Genomic DNA, 22,300 nt, shown 5'->3' with positions numbered 1-22,300 from the left:
TTAAAGCGCTATTAAATAAACAATGTTTTTTTTGTTTTTTACTATATGCCATAGCGTAACACTGAAAGTCACTCGGTATTTCCTATAGAGGTGAGATTCAGATTAGCTTTATTTTCAGCTAAATATACTGTGTAGAAAGTGAAATAAAGTAATGTGGCAATTAGCTCAGATGTACATGACTAAAACTGAAAAGTACCCTGTTTTACACAGAATACAGAATATTCTGGATTTGCCTGGAAGCAAATCCAGAATATCCAGAAAGCAAAGGAGTAGCATGTAGTTGAGACATCAGACAGTTGTAATTGCTTTTTTTTATTTTCCATCTAACTAATCCTGAGGGTCAAATATCTTTCAAATGATGTTTCTGTTTTGCCAGCTTGTCTACTTATTATTTGTGTAAATGCTCGTGTTAGTTTTCCCCACTTCAAACATTGTTTCTGAGATTTAAGGGCACATTTGTTACAGGCTAAAAAGAATTGAAATTGGTCATGACCCCTCAGTCTGGGAGACAGAGATACCAGATTGTTGTGTGCTTGTGTCGTATCAGAAGGTGTAGGCTAACACTATTATGTGCTGTTATGGTTTTGATGTGGAATGTGCCCTGTTGTCTTAAGGATCATATGATTGTATTGATGATTATGATCATGTCACATCCTTGGACCATAATGGAGGGACAGCAGCAAGGTCATGTGGCATGTTATTTAATGGGTTACGAGTTCAGTTATGCTGGACATTCCTGTTGATTAGTTATCATTTAATTTCAAACCAGTGAACAGGGCTTGTTGCAATGGTTTTGGCAATGGGCAAACATTTTTAAGGACAATTTAACTGTAAAATAATTAAAACAAATATTGATATAATATAAATATTTGAGCATACTGTATTTTTCCTATGGAGCCACAAAAGTGCATTAAAAAAATGCATACAATATCAGTCTGCCTCTGTCAAATGTGCAAGACTATTTAAAGGTGGACTTGATGTTAACATTTCATCCATGCTATGCTGCTTTAATTGTTTTTTTTAATTAATTGTGGCCTGGTGCAAGTCTGTGTGTGTGTGTGTGTGTGTGTGTGTGTGTGTGCGTGCACACTTTTGCACACATTAGCCTAATTTTCCAAGAAGAGACTAGACCAAGAAGCATGGGACATGTGATTTAAAAGAATTTGTTTCTCACTGTGGTGACTCAGTTGTAAAAGAAAAAAGCAGTATACCAAATATGGAATGAGGAATAATTTGTGCTTCATCACATTATGTGGATGTGTATTGAAAAAAACTAATTAAATGATGAATGACATCCTGTTTCATGTATTTCCTTCACATGGTTTGAATCAGCTTAACTAATTCAGTTGTTTTCCTTTTCTCGTCATATGGATTCCCAAGAACTTCATGGAGCTGATAATCTGCTGGCGACAGTACTTTGTTCCAGAGACTGATTTACGCAGCAGTAATCAAATAACAATGTATTGGATGGATGAATGTAGACATTGTACAGCAGTAAAAGTCATGAAGTACATTTAAAATCCACAAATTACACTGCTCAATTTAAGATTTGCTTTACAACTTTATCATTGGTTGCCCTCACACCATAGAAAAGCATTTTGGACAGCATTTAAAGGAAAGCACTGCCCTTCTCTGTGTTATTATGTCACGTATATATGCTATTCTAATCAGTTCTTTTCTGCATTAAGGCTTTGGTGCGTAAAGTTTTTTTATATTAATGAACGTCCATTAAATTCAAACCATTGCTGAATGAGTTGCTACAAAGCTAATTAAGACTATCAGTTTAAAAAAACCTCTGTATTTCTCAGTATGGCTATGTTCAGAAGATTTTGACGTCCGGCGGTGACTTTTGCTACCAGAAAATCGAGTGAAGATAATTACCTCTTCTGAAGAGTCCATTATGTTTTTTTTAACTCTCTGTGTCCACCTTGGCTACTAGCAGCTGTGTTATTAAGCTGACGTTCTCATGCAGAAAGATGAAGATTAGAAAACTATAACAACAGTCTGCCTTATTAACACACACGCCATTTCCATTATCTATCTCTTCATGTATACCTAGCTTTGACTCCTTTCTCTAACTGACTTCTCTGTCTATTTTCTGTTACTGTCAGCAGTCTGAGTTAGCCCTTTTCTACTGGTCCCACTGGGTCCTGGGCTGGTGCCAGTATGACGGACCATCTGCCTCCTGCTCTGCTGGAAGCCTGTGTTATAGTAGGAGCATCTAGCGAAAAACTTAGGGAGTTCTACCAGGTATCTGCCCCAACACACATATGACTGATAATGTGTACTGTAAACTGAAAATGGGTAGTGGTATTGTCATCAAAGAATACATAACTTGTGTTTGCTGCCCCGTTCCATTTTGTTGCTTTTATATTATGAGATTCAATTTAATTTTTCTAGAATTTCCATTATTTCTGAGTTGTTTTTTATAAGTATGGTGAATACTGGTAAATCCCATGTTTTATTACCTTTTTCTTAATATATCATTATATATAAACAATAATTTGCGCCATTTTGGCCATCCTGGTGGCCTAGTGGTTACATGCCTGTTTGGATTCCGGCCAGGAACCTCTGTAGCTTGACTGTATGTATAATAAAAACAAAATTTGCCCCACAAAAATTGTTAAAAATAAAAATCTAAAGATTCCATTTACCAAGTCTCTTTGTTGTTTTAGACTCACCGAGAAAGACCATCTTTGGCACTGACTAATTGTGCAATGAGTGAGTGAGAGTGACCAATGGTCCAGACAACAAAAATAATGCCTTAATAATAATAATAATGATATAATGCCCTTATGCTAATTATGCAAACGAGCCATGCCACCCTTTTCAAGTGTTTCAAGATTAAATGAGCCACATGACTGTATGTAGATTATGTGTAATTTAGTTTAATATAACATGTATTAAAACTAATTATGATAAGAGTAGAGGTCCCCCCCATCTCCCACTCAGGTCCTTAACAATAATGGAACTCCAGAACAGCTTCAGTTGGAGCCTGAGGTACTGCATGTCCTGGCCCCCCCCCCTTCGTTAATAGACCACACGCTGAGAGTGAAGCAGTGAGGTCACATGGGAAGAAGCGGCGCTCCTTTCTCAGAAAGAAAAGGGAACAACTAGCTCCCAGCCCAGGTTGGTACCTGCTTGTCTAGTCTGGTACTTCTACACAACAGGACAACACAGCAGGATTTTGTATTCTTTTTATTTTATTTTTTTATAAATACAACACGTTTTCTTCAAGGTTTTTGATTTGTCCTTGACCTAACTCTACCTATGTTATCATTGGTGTTTTGTGTCCTTTTGTTCTAATTTTAGCAGGCGGAAGAGGAGGTAGTGAAGGTGTCAGTGTTACTAAAGACATCGACCTAATGGCTTTACCTCAACTCTGCTTCCCGGGTATTTGATATTCCCTGTCATGCACAGATTTGGTTGAAAATGGAGATAATTGATTTTTTTTACATGCAGATTGTTCAGCCATACAGTAGTGCAAAACGGATGTCTTGTAATTGTAGTCTATCATGCTTACAGTATGTGTTAACATGTTTTGATATTTTTTTTCTTGTTTCCAGGTGGGCTCCAAGTAACCAATGAACAGAAAGATGAACAATTCCACTTCCTGGTTTTCACTGATGTCTTTGGTAACAAGACTCATGGAGTAGTAATGCAATGTTACCGACCAATACTGGTACACAGTACTCAAATAATACTTCAAACACAACAATTAAACTAAAGCCCAACTATGTTTTACTGCTACAATCAGATATCTAACCTATTGCAAATAAAAACCTATTTAAGATACAATTGTGGGCAACTCAACCAATTAGCATGTGTCAATAAATAGCATGCTCACATTTAAAGATAAAAAAAAAACATATCTAATAGCAATTCACTGTTCACTGTGTCTTTACAGGAAGGGATGTCTTTCTTCCAGAATGGACCTGGGTCCTCTAAGTTTTCTAAACTGTTCTCTGCTTACAGTGTTTGTGTCATATCCAAGTATCCTTACTTCAGTGCACTCAAAGACTGTCTGTCATGGTGAGAAGCAGTGTACTAAACTTAAACTGCTTAACTAAATCAGTTTAGCTTTACTATACAAAACACAAACACAATCTCTGTCTCTTTCTGTTTGTTCTACTTTGGTTTTTGTTAGTCTGGTAATCCAGCTAAGAACATGTTGTTTGTCTGACGTGGAGGAGACAGTGAAGGAGTTTGCAGCCAAACTGGCACTGGTGCCTATTCCCCCTCCTGGACAACTACACTTGGTGTGTGTGTATATGTGTGTTCACACTCTGTGGTTACTGTGGTTAAAAAAAAAATGTTTCAAATGTTTATACTCATTGTATCGTGAGCCAGGAGTTATCAGGTTCATGTTGCATGCGTGCGCATATGTTAATTTTTAGTGCATCCTTTAACCGCGATACAGCCAGATAGAAGAACACAAACTATGAAATGATGTGTATGTTTTGCAGATGTTTACCTTGCGTCCTCTGACCATTGTATTACCATCCAGAGAAGACAAAGACCACCCAGCCATAGATTTAGACCTCCATCTCCCTTTTTTCTGCTTCAGACCACAGCAACTACTGCAGGTACTACACACACCTGTTGTGTTGCTGTTAGTGAAACAAGAAGAGGCTCACATTAACTCTGTCTCCGATTGTCTGTCCCCTCCTCTATAGGTGCTAGCTTGTCTCCTTCAGGAGCAGCGGGTGGTGTTATTCTCTGCTGATTGGGCCAGACTTACGCTGGTGGCAGAGAGCTTCTTGCTTTTTCTGCAGGTCAGTTGAACACCTTTGTCTGCATATCTGCAAAGGGCACAGTAGTGTTAATATCTATATATCTATCAATTTCTAATATCTAATACAAGGTGTTCAATTCTTCATAATCCTTCATCAAGCAATCCATTATTTAACTTGTTGATCCATTAGTTTGTCCATCCATGCCCCCCTAATCTTTCTCCTAGCCTCTGTTGTGGCAGCAGCCATATGTTCCTGTCCTGGCCAGAAGCATGCTGGACTTTCTCATGGCTCCTACTGCCTTCCTCATGGGCTGCCATCTTAGTCATTTTGACGAGGTTGCTGCTGTGAGTACACAATCCTCCAAATCAGTTAAAACCTCCAATTAGAGTGGAAAATGAATGGAATAATGGAAATGCTGTGAAGTGATTGTACGTTAAACCTACTTATAGTATATCTTAAATGCCCTGTAGCTTTTCCATTCAAAATATCCATCTCTGAATCAGAAATAATGATGAAAAGAGTTGAACATTAAACTTTAAGAAGGTTATCCACAGCAGGATTTAGACAGTTTAAACAAGTTTTAGTCACATTTTGAAGTGAATGCATTACATTTGACTCTTATTTTCTATTGGTCGTGTTTGCAAATGTTGACTACATTTTCCTAGATCACAAAACATTTTTTTTTTTTTTTATATTGTCATATATTTGTTTACAAAAGAACCTTTTCAGTAAACGCACAAATAAAATAAGGAAGGGATTGATTTTATTCTTGATCTTCTTCTGTCCAGGAAACAGATGATCTGATCCTAATCAACATTGATAATGGAAGTGTCTCCACTTCTTATTCTGAGACTCTTGACCTACCAGAGTTTCCCTCGGCTGCTGCAGACTGCTTCACACAGAGGTGCTCACTGTCAAGCGTGATACAACTACTGTTAATTTCTAATAGTACTATACAGAAATACAAACAAACAAACTAAAAAGTGCCAATGGATTTGGACTTGGACAGTAGATGTGCGACTTTATGATCCTTTTCTTAAACTTGAAAAAAGATATGAATGTGTTTCTATTAGTTTCTACAGTATGAGTGTGTTTCTGCAGGTGTCAGTCCCTGAAGATACATTTTGACCTGCATCAGTGCCACCACGCGAGCTGCGCTGACATCAATGAGCAGCGGGCACAGAGAAGAGCGTGGCAACACAACCTCAACCACGACATCCAGAGGATCACATTGGAACTGATTGTCAACACATTCAGGTTCTGTGTGTGTTGTTTCTGTACTGAGATCTAACGGGAGGGTTTTCCAAAATATATATTTTTTAAGGGAAACATGTATGTATACTGTATAATAGGGATGTTAGCAGTCATCTGAACTATGAACATCGAGTGTTTAACAGTGAAGAGTTCCTGAAAACCAGAGAGGCAGCTGAACAGCTGTTTTACAAAAAGGTAAATACTAACTTGGTAAAACGGGTAATATTTTCTGTTATTTTAACTTAGGACCAGGGGCTCATTTTCAAATGAACATGGCTGTGTTGCAGGTGTTGGAGACACAAATCTTCCATTCCTTCCTTAAGGATCGTCTCAACAGGAAAATGGACAACTTTGCTCGAATGGAACTCAGCACTCGTTTGGAGATGCAGAAGTAAGTTATTAAACCCATCAACTCTCAAAGGAACTGATAATATAAAGTTTAACACTTGATGTGTTTGCACACCAACCTACAGCCTCGAAAAAATGTTGAATCAGCACCTCTCTAAACAAAATCTTCTTGAGGGTAGGATTTATTGCAGGGCTGTTGTATTCGACTGCATTAGTTTAAGCTTAGGGGGCAGTCAGACAGTTAATAAGTTTATGCCAAACAACTGACAACATTTTTGAGTGGTGAGGTACCAAATAAAAAATAAAAGTACTCCTGTGATGCATTGTTTCTATCATGTGTTGTCTAGGATGAAGGCCATGGTTAAGGTCCCACGCAGACCCACCATGCAGGAGATTCAAGCCCGGAGTAAGAGCTCTATTACAGAGAGCAAGCTGAGTAAGAGACTGGGGATGAGCCTCCCTAACCTCAGAGACGATCAAACTATCAGCTTCCAAAGAAACACACCGCTGACAAGGATCATCTTGTCTGACCCCGGTGAGACTGCAACAGAGGCCAAAAACCATCAGGATATACTGTAGACAAAGTAGCTATTAAAGATTAAGTGTTTCTTTGTTTCTCTCCGCTTCTTGCCTTTATCCCCTCCTCCCAATATGTTCTCCATGCAATCCCTACCCCTTTGTATCTCCTAGCGCTGAGAACTCCTCCAAAGCTTCCAAATGTGTTCAAGCTCCCAGATTTTCCAGCCTCTCTGTCCTTCAACTCTGTCCAAAATTATTACAGTGAGCTGATCCAGCAGCTTGGCAAAGCCATCTTCTCTGTCCAAAATGAGAATTCCACTCTGCTCGCCAGGTATTTTGCTTTTATTATTCCTTAGGATCCTCTTGTCATCCTTCCAGGAACAACACTGTCATTCCTGTCATTTTAATTTGTACAATCAAGTTACACTGTTGGTCTGTCAACATTTTGTTTATTATTTCCACTCTCAGTTGTTGATCTTCTTAATTCCACTAAAAAACATTGTTACTCCAAAGAGTTGAGGCTTGATTACAATTATTTCCCCTCTGCAGATTCTACTACTTGCGTGGATTCATTAACACATTGTGTTGGCGGCGGCTGGACGCTCTAGGTGATTTCCAGAACCTCTACAAGACGGACACCGCCATCTTCCCCACACAGCTGGTCTCGCGGCTTGTGGACAAACTGCACCGAGACGAGAGACAGCAAGCTAACAAACAACCTGAACTCAGGAAACTAATGCTCAAGGCCAGTCAGTTTACACAACCATCATTACAATCTTGTAGAAGTGGTGGTTTGAGGGGAAAATTCAAGTCTGCCTTTGTTGATGATAAAGTTGTGATGATACATGTGATTTTGTCTTTGTTCACCTTTTTATTAGGTGAAGACAGAGAATGAGAAGTTGTTGGTGCAGCCGGATGACCATGTTAAAAAGTTTGCGCTTCCCCGAAAGCATCTGATTCAGGAAGAGTTTGTGCGTTGCGTTCAGGAGTGCGGGATTGTTCAGGATGTAGCAACCATACACCGATTATTTGATGCTCTTACTGATGGTAAGTGAGGATAGGCAGCTCATGTGTGTGGTTTAGAGATCTCTTTTGATAACTTTGATAAAATATTTTTTCTAAATTGTACAGAACCTTGTATCAAGCCTCAGACATACAAATACCATATTTTGCAACCAGCAGTGTGAGTCAAGGCAAAGTGATAAAAATTGTGTACCATCACTGGTGCTGAATCAAGATCCAAATCAACGGTGAAAGATTAGTAATTCTTAAAGGCATTTTTTGGAATCCTCCAAATAGATGTGCTCTGAGCCGACATGTTGAATACACAGTAAAGTTATTCTCCACCAGCATTAAATTAAAGCAATTTTAATTGATTACATCACTTGTTGTGATGGTTGAATCGAGCCACAGTTAGATGATCTGTTGCACTTCTTTAATGCTCTGTAAGGCTGTACAGCACGTTTATGTTGGTTTCTTTAGATTAATAATAAACCTTTTTACAATATGTGTGTGTATATATACTGTGTGTATATATATATATATATATATATATATATATATATATATATACACCAATTTGTTTAGTGTTGCAACAAAACAATTATCAGCTTTCTAATGCATAGGTAAAATTTACAAGTTTTCAGTCAGCCACGTCACGAGATATCAGATAAGACACTTGATCTTTGGAGGGAAATTCAAGTATTACAGTCTTTGAAGCCACTCTCATGAGCCGTGTGAATTCAGATGATCATTTATCATAGTAACACATGAACGATTATAAGCCCTTTTCAAAGATATCTGATGTTGAATGTGAAAATACCGTAATCTGTTTATGCGAGTGGGAATGTTTTCAGCTATATTTGCATGTTTTTTCCCCCACTCAACGTGTCTTTGTCTTGCATATGTTTGTATGTCTGCTTGCACCTGATTGCGTATCTCTCTCTCTCTCTCTCTCTCTCTCTCTCTCTCTCTCTCTCTCTCTCTCTGTGTCCCAGGCCAGCAGAAGCAGGTGGACCCTGAACTTTTCAAAGTCTTCTACACCTTCTGGAAGGAGACGGAGGCCGAGGCACAAGACGTCAACTTGCCCCCTGAGGTCATTGACCATCTTGACAATAGTGAATGTGTCTACAAGTTGTCGTCATGTGTCAAGACCTCCCATGGGTTTGGTCAAATTGCCATGACGCAGAAACGTCTGTTCTTGCTTACTGTGGGAGGACAGAGCTTCCTGGAAATCACAAAGTTCAGAGACATACAGGTCAAGTGTTTACTAATCCACTTTCTCTAAAATCACCTTCTCTGCACTCCTGTTTCAACAAATGACTCCCCCATCTTTGTGCAGGACGTAAAGATTGCCTCAGCTCCCTTTCTACTTGTGCGTATTCCTTCCATTCGTATCAAGACCTCTGGTAGGCTTGAAGTGTTTAAGGCCAATCTGAAGACAGAGACGGAACTCTGGAACCTTGTGGTGAAAGAGATGTGGGCCGGGCGCAAGATGGCCGACCAGCATAAGGTACAACAAAGGCTGATTGCACACCGCTGGAACAATAAACTATCTATCACTCCACTATCTAGCAAGACAACACTGTTCCGGCCCACTGTTCACATTCACAGTTCAAATTTGTACAATGGTGAACTTTGACCTGTGACTTCAATTACACAGAATACATAAAATAACAAATATTTGCAGAGCGTTGTGTACTGTAAGTGTGACCTCACCATTACTCTTCCATATAACCTAATACAACCACTACATCAGTGATTTAGTTACTGTTTTGACTACATAAGTCACTTTTCAAGGTTTTTGTTAAACATTTCTTTGATATGGTTTATTTATTGTGTCTTCAGGACCCTCAGTACATGACTCAGGCTCTGACCAACGTCCTGTTAATGGATGCTGTCATGGGCTGCCTGCAGACACAGAGGTCCTTCATTGCTGCCTCAAAGCTGGCCTACTTTGATAAGATCAAACATGAAGGTCTGGGCTCACCCTTGTGATGTTTCTTAATATTTTTCTTGATATTTTGCTTATAGAATAAATCAAAATCTTAGATGCCATCTTTTCTTTATAGAAAGAATATAATTATTCACTCCGACTAACTAATGATAATGATGATTAAATAGTGTATTGATCATTTGGTCTATAAAATGTCAGAAAATAGTGCAGAATATTACATCTTTAAGCCCAAGGTTGCTACGGTCCAAAGCTTAAACATATTCAGTTTACTATTTCACAAAGAAACACATCAAATCCTCACGGGTGAGAAGCTGAAACTAGAGAATGTTTTGCATTTTTGCTAAACCAATGACCTATTAATCGATGATCATAATAGTTGCTGTATAATGTCATGTCTTTTCTATGACCAGTACCCATGATGGTGCCTGAAACTACCTCAGAGACTCTAAAACACAAGATCAACCCATCACTGGACCTGGCTGAACCTCAGACTGTACATGTGCTGCTTTACACACCAGGTACCGTGTGCAACACGTTACAGTGTGTTGATTATCTATTCATTTAGATAAACAAGACGTACTGTATGTAGTGATCAATATGGCTGACACTGGCTGTGATAAAGAGTGTGTATTGATTTCTTTTCCTGCCAGTAAGTATGGTGCAAATTTATTTAAGGGTCAACTAACTAATTATTATTTTTTCTATGTATTAATTGTCACTGCCACTGAAGACGTCCATACTTTTTTTATACCACCCTGCTGCACAATCTGTTTTTTACTGCATACAGTCAGCTCTCACAATTCACTGGTCCTCTGGTCTCTTGTCTCTTTCTCACTTACTTCAGGTCAGTTGACTTGCAAAGAGTCAGAGGGTGAGATGAACCCGAAACTGTGGGTAGCTCTCAGTGGGGGCAAAGTGGTTGTGTTTGATGCAGCTAGCTGGTCCATGCTGCAGGACTGCATCCAGGTTGGAGAGTTGCAGCTGGTGAGGAGTATATTTACTTAAAGAGGAAATCCACCAACTTTACACATCACTGTCTGTCATGAGTCGGACTAAGTTATAGGAATGCAATGATACATCAGTGGAGTCCTCTTTTAGACTTAATGTATTTAAACTTTATATAGTAAATCCAACATAAAGACACTGTGTAGAATTTATGAGAACAAATCTGTTAAAATCTGCCACATTGTCTTTGTTGATGCTACTACTAGAGGCTGCAAAGTTAGAAGTGATCTAATTCTGCACATAGTGGCTTTAATACAATTGTTTTTAAACATAATGTTATTTTGATGAAACTACATTAAGTATTTGGATTAAAATGAACGTTCTTTCTTCACAAAATTCTTCACATTAATTCTATTGGTTGTATCTCTTTGTGCAATGTTGAGCTGTTTAAGACATTATTGAACAGGTGCACACACTGTACATCTACACTGTGTATTTGCAGATACAGTAATATTATTACACTGTTTTTGAGACTTAGTTAGTCCGCCTTTTTCTAAGGGAAGTGAAACTAAGATGTCACATCTTCTGTGTAGAACTGCATGCTGGGATTGGTCCAGGAGCAGGTGTGGATTGGCTCTCAAGACTCTGTAATCTACATCATAGACACACACAGCATGTCCTGCAACAAACAACTGACTGAGCACAGACATGAAGTGACTGGACTTACAGTGGACTCCAGAGATCAACACAACAGGTGGAGACATTTTCTTGTTGTCAGTTGTCAGTTTTATCAGGTTAAATATTACAAGCAGCTTTATAAATAGGGGGTCTAAATGTGTAAATGAAAAAGTGTTTTAATCATTCTTTTTAAATTAAAAGCTTTACTCAAACTGTCTTTCCCAGTCAGCAGACATACTCCTGCAGCTGTGATGGGACAATTCTGCAGTGGGACTCGGCCAGTCTCAAAGTGAAGCGACAGTACCACCTCAGCTGTGACCGTCTCTCCTCCATACAGATCTATGATGGCGCGCTGTGGTGCTGTAAGTGCACATTCTGTCTGTCAACATGGATGTTAATTTTCTTTCCTTACTGTCGCAGTTATCCTCATTTTACAGTGTAAACTGCATGGCAACTATAAGACCTATATTCCTCTCTGAACATGCCTGAACTCGACCAATTGTGTCTGCTTGTCAAAATGTAGCTTACCTGACCCTGATAATGGCTTGATGAAAAGTATCTGTGTATGTGCAGGTTGTAGTGACAGCATTGTGGAATTGAAAAAGAGTGGGACACCACAAAGAAGAATGGCACTTCCTGATGACATACGAAGCATGCCCAGTAGCTTCAGCAGCTTTATTGTGATCCAAGAGGTGACATTGCTATCCTAATATGTTCATCAGTTAAGCAAGTTGGCTGCCATTTAGTGGTTTAGCAAGTCAGTCATTCAGCTTTTCAATCAGCAATTCAAACATGTTAGTCAATTAGGAAATGAAACATTTATGATAGCCAGCAACAAACAGTTGCTAGAGAAGATAAAAGGAATTCAGGCACCTGGACAGTGATAATGAAGCTGTCGCAGGTAGTCACTGCAACTTCTGAAACTGAGAGATTCAGGTATTTACTGACAATTTTTGTCCAACATTTGGATATGCTGATACAACCATATTGTAATTGATTTGGTGGCCAAAGATGGTGTGCATGAAAACTCACTGGCTACACATAAAAGGCTTTTTGTCACTGATTCACAGTATCTTAATGTTTGCACGTGCTAACAGTATTGATGCCACTTCCTTGTGTTTTTGTTCCAGCGAGGTCAGTTGTGGACGGGCTGTGCAAACTCAGGAGAGCTGTGTCTCTGGCACACTAACCGCCACAGACGGCCATTTAAGAGAATCTCCCTGCCAGGCAGTTCAGGAGTCACCTGTATTATCCGAGTCAAGGACCAGGTGAGCTATGATACATTTCAAATTCTGTTACGTCTGAGTGCTAACTTGTTTGCATACGTAATGTGTATTGAACACTTTAATTCTTTTGTGGGTCACAGTAACACAAAGCTGGCTTTGTTTATTGAAGAAGCAAAGTGGATTAACATTAGCAATGCTTATTTTGTTGGGTGCGTATGTGTTCAAGTGAAAACATATTTTTATAAGTATAGCAAACATGCATATAGGAAAGTATCCTTTTTTTAGGTGGTCATGAATTTTAATGAAAATTGTGTTATTCAAACTACATTTTTTGTCTGCATCTGTCTTGCGGACTACCCTTTTTTACCTTTTTTAACTTTCTTTTCCCCCTCTTCAGTCATCACTTCACATCACATGCTACTTTTCCTCCTCCCAGATCTGGGTGGGCTGTCGTGGCCGGAGCGGTGTCGGAGGTCAGTCTGACGGTCAGCTGAGAAGTCAGGTGTTGGTGATGGACGCAGAGAGCCACACTGTAGCTAAGGAGCTGCAGGCCCATTCAGACAGCATCCAGACGCTCTGCTCTGCTGAGGACCGCTACGTCCTGAGTGGCTCTGCACGCCACGATGGCAAGATCGCCATCTGGAAAGTTGAGTAGAGAACAGAGATGGAGAAAGCTAAAGTAAAGCAAGAGAGAAGAAGTAGCAAAAAGGCACTTGTGAGTTCATACACAAGACCTGATTAATGTTTACACTTTGGTTATTTGACTGTGATAACAGGATCTTACTGTGGGAGGTTGAGGAGAGCAAGATTGGATAAAGGAGTGGCAGTAACTCAGTCCGTAGGGAGTTGGTTTGGGAACCAGAGGGTTACAGGTTCAAGTCCACATGTGGACCAAAGTATGGTGGTGGGCTGGTAGCTGAAGAGGTGCCAGTTCATCTCCAGGGCACTGCTAAGGTGCACCAAACCGCCAACTGCTAGGGGCACCTTTCTATGGGCAGCCCCTCGCTCATCTCATCATGTGTGAGTAATTCAGGCCTGTGTGTAATAACAACAGAGTGTAATTGTATTTTCCCTTGTGGGACTCATAAAGAATACATTATTATTATTAAAATAATGGTGGAGTGAAAATGAAAGAGTGCAGAGGAAAGTTCTTTTTTCACTTGGTAGATCTTTTTGTAGACAAACAGTATTTCAGTTATTTAAGTTTTTCTGCTGGTGGTTAAAACAAAATGGTAAAAGGTCCCCTGCCACACAAAACCGTTTTTACTTGCATTTTTAAAAATACTGTACGTTAGGTCCATATGTGTTTGAGTTATGCCGGGAATGTGAAAATTAACTGCTACTTCTTCTGTCGTCTCTAGCCACTCAAAAGAAATTAGCAGAGAAATCTGGACGATTACAAAAGCTGGTCAGTCTGACGTCATGTTGCCTGAGCTTATAACTATTCATGAGCTCACCCAGTTGCGCTGGGTAAAGGATGCTCATAGCCAGGCTCTCTTTGGATAGCTGTCAATCAGAGGTTAAGCAGCTTAGCTCATTGAATTTGAATGAGAAAACCATGTCCATGGTAGAACTTCAGACATTACCACAAAGTAATGAAATACGTGTGGCAGGGCACCTTTTTAAATATGTCCTTAAAAAGCCCTTAAACCAAATATGTACCGTATGTTACAGAGATTTGGTTTCTGGCAGAGCAGAGCAAATCATTCACTTCTTGTCATTTGTGTTTCTTTCTAAAACATTGAAAATAAATTATGTTTTCAGGTATTATCATGTACTGCTATATGTAAGCCTATGTACAGTCCTGTTTCACAGCCTATTTTTGAAAATGATTTTACATGATTTCATGTTCTTGATAAGATCAAATGCAAACTACAAAAGTAAAGATGCATCCTTCAAAAAACACACGGCAATATAGAACATACAAAAATCAAGTTGCTACTGTTATTAATTTGTGGTCATCATCAGTCTTCAGGTTCTTTATTAGTACAAATACATGCAGCCACAGTCAAAGAGCTGGAATCCAACAAATCTGTGTGAATTATTCATTGATGACTTCAGTAATTATTACATTTGTACTTATGTAGGCATTTACTTGTTTTTATTATTTACTTATTCTTCAATAATAATACAAATTGTAATAATAGACTAGTTTAAGATATAAATACATGCATCACAAAGTTTGCAGCATGATGAGGCTTTCATGAATTTCAATGGATGGATGGATAGGTGAGAGAGCCTCTCTGGTCTCAGTAGTATAATTCCTGATCCCACCAGCCTGAGATAAAAGCCAGAGGTTAATGAATACTTAATATTTGCGGACATGTTAATGATGATTGATAAAAGGGTGTTGAATGGTTTGAAGGAAGGATAAAGATTCATTGCTTACTTCCTGGATATCTTCTGACTCCTAGCTTCCTGATCTCATCATAGACAAAGATTAAAATACCATATGGAACAGGAACAAACCACCACTGGACTCTGGAGGGAAAACACAGCATGTAACATTAGAACATAGGCTACATTATGGTAGTGGGAACTGACATTCTACCTGCAGGCTCCATATTCATGATATTTCAATTAAAGGTGTATTCTCAATCATACCACACACAGACCACCTTTTCCTTCTAATCCAGTCTGAGATTTGATTTCAGATGGTCACCACTGTGTGCTTTACCTGATAGGCATGAAATTGAAGATATTGGGCATTCCAGGGCAGTAACAAAGCAGGTTACCCAGAAGGAGCTGAAGACTATGGCAGAAACCAGGACACGGTTCCTGCACACAAATAAACACAATAAATTTACCAAATGTCCACATAGAATCAATCACAAGCATTTTCCGCACAAACTATTTGTAAATCACAAACTAAGCTATGCTCAGTTTGTATACAGTTCCCCCAATTTGTTTTAATGATGTAACTACAAGAAAAGCAACAATCTGAATAATGCATGGACACACTGAAGTTAGAATAATGGCAGGTGTTCCTGTTCTTCCCATTCTTCCAATAAATGTGTGAATGGAAAATAAGCTTTGGACACGTAAATGTTAACGTTATACAGACCCAGAATTAACCCTGTAACTGTTAATGCTATAACTTTGGCTATTAAGACACATTATGCCGAGCGATGCATGTTTGGGATGGGTCTCTTCTAACCTGAAGAAACCTTGCTGGAACACAGACAGACGACGAGTTTTCCTGATCAGCACATCTGAGATCTGACAGATCTCAATGCTGACAAAAAATACAGTGTAGCACGTATACTCCTGGTACAACCTCTGACTGAAGGTCTGTAAGCAATGGATAAACAGGAGTTATTTTGCTGATAAAAAAACACATCTTCCTTGAACCAACCACTTTCTGTTGGATTAACACGAGACAAAATGCGTCAAGAGGTAGGAAGTCTGTACTAACCCATTCTTGTCCATAGCTGTCTTGTACGTCTTGAAGATGAACATTCTCCCACTGAGAACGCAGGCCGACACATAAGAGTGGATACCAGCCCTCCTGTGCCATGGCTGTAAAATAATCTGTAAAACCTGCAAAAGACTGGATGGCTCCTAGAAAAAAGGGGGAACAAGAAGTGAAAATAATGTGTCAATAATGTATAAAGAATGTATACAGAGAGCACGGTGGCTCACCCGCCTCCATTGGGATTCTGAGTGCGCTCGTGTAAAAGTTAATGTCTTATCTGCTTTATTGTACAAGAGAGTAGTAGTGGAAGACATGCCTAGTAAAGTCTATTAGCGGGTATTGTATTCATAGAGCTGGAGATACATACAGGTAACCTTTAGGTTTGTCTGTTGTATTCAGTGTGACTGGGTAACTGGGGTGAAGATACAGTATACATGTTTTGCACACACACACACACACACACACACACACACACACACACACACACACACACACACACACACACACACACACACACACACACACTCTCTCACCTATCTGGAAGTATGAGTATACAGCCAGTGCTTCGTTTACTAGACGATGACGACGAGGGTTTCTTGGCTTCAGGTGCATGATGTCACTCTCTGCTTTCTCATAGGCCAAAGAGACAGAAGGGAACTACAGAAGAGACAGAAATAAAAAGCAATATATCTCTGTACAGCAGATAGAGGAGCGTGGAAGATTATGATGCAAATTTACTGTTAAAGTCACCAACTCAGTCGCTGTAAAGGATAAGGCGGGTGTGTGGGGATTCAATATCAATCACAATGTACAGGCCACATTGAAACAAATACACAATCATCTGTGATGAAAAGAAATGTAATGCAATGACCAGTGTAATGACCATAAATGAGAAAAGAACTGGTACTAATGAAATAGTCACTCACAATGTCAGTGGCCAGTTCGATGAAGAGAATAGTGATGCAGCCCAGAGGAAGAGGCACGCTGACGGTGATGTAGATCAGGTATGGAGTCAGCTCAGGAATGTTCTTTGTTAGTGTGTAGGCGATAGACTTCTTCAGGTTGTCAAAAATAAGACGGCCTACACACACACACACACACACACACACACACACACACACACACACACACACACACACACACACACACACACACACTAAAATAGCTCAATATAGTCTGTAAATATATTTTTCAGTATATATCTTCTTCACTTTCATGCATCCATTTACTGTCTTAGTAAGTAACCACCAAGATAACAATGTGATAACAAAAACTAAAAAAATAAGTGCTCTTGAGTTTTAGGGGCTGGTATTGTATGGCAATCTTACTGCAGATGTATTGATAATATTTAAAATAACAGACAAGAAAGGGAAAACAGAGATATTCAGGAACAGAGGAAGGGTATAGAGTGCGGAGATCCAGTTTTTTGGTCAAGTGATGAAAAGCGAGCCGTCAGCCAGACAGTGAACCTTGAGTTTTAAGATTGTTTTGTCAAATAGATATATCAACATATAGGATATATATACATATAGCATATACGCTTTTCTAGTCTTAACGACGACTCAAAGCGTACATAGTACAGGAACTATACACTGCGTCCGAGGCTGCGATACAAGGTGCTACCTGCTCATCAGATGAACACTCACACTACTCAGGCTTCAGTGTCTTGCACAAGGACACCTCGACATGGGACTGAACTTGGATCAAACTACCAACCTTCCAATTGGCAGGCAACCGCTCTACCACTGAGCCAAAGCCACCTTTTTATGTGATTTGTCAAAAAAAACACAAGCTTTCTTTTCTTTTAAGTCTCACTTGCTCTACTCCAGTGACAATAGAAGCAAAATTGTCGTCCAAAAGGATCATGTCTGCAGCGTTCTTGGCAGCGTCTGACCCGGCAATCCCCATGGCGACACCAATATCAGCCTTCTTAAGAGCCGGAGAGTCGTTAACACCATCACCTGTCACGGCGACGATGGAGCCCTGGGGTAGGGGATGAAAGATGATCCATCAGACACAAGCCTGAAACATGTTAAATGCTAAATGTTAGCTTCATAGTCTCTATCCTTGATATTCTTAAAATTATATGTATAGGAAACTTGCCTCGGTATATTGTTTTTAAATTGTTATATAAATTTCACTCAATAATCACAAGATTAAGAGGGCACAGGTAGTAAAGTGAGAGGTGTGTGTATTTTTGTGTGTATTTACCAGACGTTGACAACTCTCTACAATAATTAGTTTCTGCTGAGGGGATGTTCTTGCAAACACCATCTCAGGATGGTTTCGCAGTGCGTCATCTAGCTCCTCACTGCTCATGTCTTTCAGCTGACCACCACTGATCACACACGCACGGGCGTCCCTGCACACACACAGACACACACAGTGATGGACAGAGTTACATTACATACAAATAGACAAAGGCACAAGCTTGCATTCAGACACAACAGTCAATCTGTATAAGACGATGTAGGATTCTGTAGTTTTGTGTTGTAGTCACACCATAAGAAATAAAAATTATACTGCAGCGGATAGACCCTCAGATCCTTGATTTGTAACAGAGATGAGGACTGTGGACAGCAGTTATGCAAATACCTCTTGTTGACTTGTTCGACAGGTATGCGCTTCCTTTGCGCTATATCTTCCACTGTTTCACTGCCTTCTGAGATAATACCAACGTTGGCTGCTATTGCCCTTGCTGTAATTGGATGGTCCCCAGTAACCATGACAACCTAAAGTTCCAAGTTATACAAGAAATACATAATTCACAATGTGAAAACGCAGTCTCTTGCAAGCACTTTTAATAAAAAAAAAAAATCTATGACAGCCAAACAAGCCGTTTAGGTGTATGTGGGACAATGTAAACACACCCTGATACCAGCAGTACGACATTCATCACTGCATCAGGTACAGTGGCTCTCGGGGGGTCAATCATTGAGATGAGACCAGCAAAGCACAGTCCTGACGTGGGGAAATTCATCTCATCAGGGTCAATGGACAGCCACGAGGAACTCCTTCTCGTTCAGATAGATATGACAGAAACCTGGAAGTGGGGAAAAAAAAGAACAGTAGAAAGTTAATTCTTATTGTGTATGGCAGAAGATGTCTATGGCTCATTAATGTGTGTTAGTTACAAAACTAAATGGTAGTATTTACTTGCAACAACTTCACATTAAAGAAGTTTCTTTTTAATAAACTGTAAGCAAAAGGGAAATGATAGTTTTGGGAAAACATCAAGGTCATGAGAAGTTCTCCCTAACCCAGTACTCTTTCTCCCAGTCCTCCCAGGTCCATGTAAGCTGTCTGAAAGGCTTCACTCCACTGCTCATCCAGAGGCAGCTCCTGGCCTTTAATCAAATGGTGGAGCAGCGCTCTAAGATACGTTCTGGCGCTCCCTTCATCACCAACAGGTAGCGTAGGTCCAGAGGGTCCTCCAGTTCATGGATAGACAGCTGGAGAAGAGAGGGGTGGTTGTTAGAAGCTGAATCAAATAAGCCAGAGCTTTTAGAACTACCGTGAATCACAGGTTTATAGTCTAGCAGTATCACACTATCAAAGAAGCATATTTAGATGATAGCATTCAATGTTTAAAAAATACATTTTATATATAATTGATCAAACTGATGCAAGGCCTTGCTCTCACCTGAAACTTGTTGGTGGAGTTGAAGGGCACCTCCACCACTTTCTTGAAGCGATTACGGTAGTCCATGACGTTCCCCACAGAAAGCTCGGTGAACTTCAGCAGAGCCGTCTCTGATGCATCTCCTACCACCAGCCTCTGTACGAGATGGTGAAAGTGAGATGCAAAGAGACAAAAAGGAACAAATGTTTTCATTGAGATGTGACATTTTGCCAGCTCAAATGGATGTAGACAACAAATACTAAAACTTGTACCTTGGGAATAGGAACACCTTCCTGATCCGGTCTGAATGTAGCTCTGTTACACAGGGAAGCCACTCTCGCCAGTGAACGCCATGTTTCTGATGACTGATCAAAATTCTGGCCTGGAAACCACACAATAAAAGAATACGCCAATGTGAAAAAAAACATGAAATATCCTTTAAAAAAACATGTAGTCCACATAGGCCATCCACAAGTTAGCTTATTATAGCCTGTATTGATATTAACAATAATCTTTTTTAAGTGTATACCTGACTGATCTTCAGTAGTATCGGCAGCATGGATGTGGTGTCAAACCAAAGGTGAGCTACGGTCATCCTGTTCTGAGTCAGGGTACCCGTCTTATCAGAACAGATCACTGAAGTGGAGCCTAAACACAACAGTTTAAAGGTTAAACGCATATACGCTGTGCATACATACATGCTTGCTGCAATAACTTAATAGAGACCAAACTCATACTTTATGTCCCTGAATTCAACAAAACTTCAGGAGCAGGATGTTTCTGGTTTTCAGACAAACTGACCTAATGTCTCCACAGCCTCCAGGTTCTTCACAACGCAGTTCTTCCTGGCAAGTCGTTTAGCAGTCAGTGACAGACATACCTGTTAACACAGACACAGGCTGTTACAGACTGACAGGGTAATATAGAGCCTCTAGCACATGTGATGAATTAAATCCTCCACACTCATTTTGCATACTATTACATAATACACAGGATATGATTTGGCATTGATGCCATCTTTTCAAATGAGCATTCATACAGGTAAACTAGACACCATACAACAACGGTATTATAGAAATTTACATTTGTTGCAGTAACTCACAGTAACCGTAGCAAGTAGCCCCTCTGGCACATAAGCCACCACGATGGCCATGAAGAAGATCATGGCTTCCAGGAAGGCATATCCTATGAACATGGCAACCACAAAGAAGGTAAACCCGAAAAAGATTGCAAGACCAGCAATGATGTCCACAAAATGTTCGATTTCTATGGCAATGGGGTCTTTTCGTTGCCGACGCCGCTCGCCAAGCTGGCAATCCGACCAATGATGGTACGATCACCTGTGTTAATGATTACACCAGTAGCTATACCTGGAGAGAAGAGAAGAGAAGAGAAGAGAAGAGAAGAGAAGAGAGCTTATTCTTAGTTCACCATCAAACAAATACTTAAACTACTAGACAATATCTAGTCCAGGCCATATATTATATTATATAATATATATATATATATATATATACACAGTATATATGTGCATGTACAGTGTGTACTGTTTACTGTACCTTCCAGACAGGTTGTAGAGAAGAAAGCAATGTTTTTGGTCTCCAGTGGATTCTCATGAGTACATTCTGGAGTCTTGCTTTGCGGTTCAGACTCGCCTGTCAAGGATGAGTTGTCACCTGGCACATAAAGGATGTTCACAAAAGGTTAATTACATGTCCAAGATAACATAGGGTAGGAAGGGAGAATGTCTAATTGGCCACACGTTCATTCTTTCACTGACGTTTTTGTATTCAAAAACATTACACCAACTGGCCTCATATGCTATGTACAATACTGGGCACATTACACTGGCTGGCCTACCGAGGATGCCATAATTAACGTTGTCTTTCAGTTACCAATAGTCCAACCCTGACTTAATGTTGAACTTTTTAGAAAATGTTTTTTGTGGACTCATTGATTTTTTTTTGTGGACTCATAGTAAAATGTCAAAGTCTGACCTTAACTTGCATCATGACACATTTCACTAGTCCAAATGTAGTACCGTATGGATATACAGTATATGTGTGTGTGTGATCTACCTTGCAGGCCTGACCACTGATGATGCGAATGTCAGCAGGGACTCTTTCTCCTCCTTTGATCTCAACCAAATCCCCCATACCAACTGGTGGGCGTTGATCTGGTTTTTCTGCCATCCGGATCACAATGGCTTGCTATTTTTGGAGATTTGAGAGTAAAACAAGCAAAGATGAAAGGAGATGAACAACATGAAGAAAGATACAGAGTGAGAGGGAAACAAGAGAGGAAGGAAAGAGATAAGAATGAGCCTCATTTTCATTGGTTTGTGCAATTTACCTGTGGCACCAGATTCTTGAAGCTGGCAATGATGTTGGTACTCTTGCATTCTTGGTAGGGCCCAAACAGCCAGTTACCACAACGCAGAAATAGGGTGATGGCCAAGTACAGCTGGAGTGAGAAAGAAGAGTGACCATAAACAACAGACACATTTTAATCTCCTCATTTCTGTCCCTCTCTGATCCCTCCTGCTCAAAGCATCCACGTAAGCCTAAATTCAGTCTTTCTGATTGTTTTCTTCCATAATGG

The 22,300-nt window shown here is 39.8% G+C and overlaps 2 pseudogenes; one reads left to right on the top strand and one right to left on the bottom strand.

The window, feature by feature from the left end:
- Positions 1-506: 506 nt before the first annotated feature.
- On the top strand, positions 507-13,337 carry LOC116677655 (DENN domain-containing protein 3-like; annotated as a pseudogene).
- A 1,397-nt stretch (positions 13,338-14,734) lies between these two features.
- On the bottom strand, positions 14,735-22,162 carry LOC116677657 (potassium-transporting ATPase alpha chain 1-like; annotated as a pseudogene).
- Positions 22,163-22,300: the final 138 nt, after the last annotated feature.

This window comes from Etheostoma spectabile, unplaced genomic scaffold (genome assembly GCF_008692095.1).
Source record: "Etheostoma spectabile isolate EspeVRDwgs_2016 unplaced genomic scaffold, UIUC_Espe_1.0 scaffold00005546, whole genome shotgun sequence".
NCBI classification, from domain to species: Eukaryota; Metazoa; Chordata; class Actinopteri; order Perciformes; family Percidae; genus Etheostoma; species Etheostoma spectabile.
This window is presented reverse-complemented; position numbering and strand designations above follow the sequence as displayed.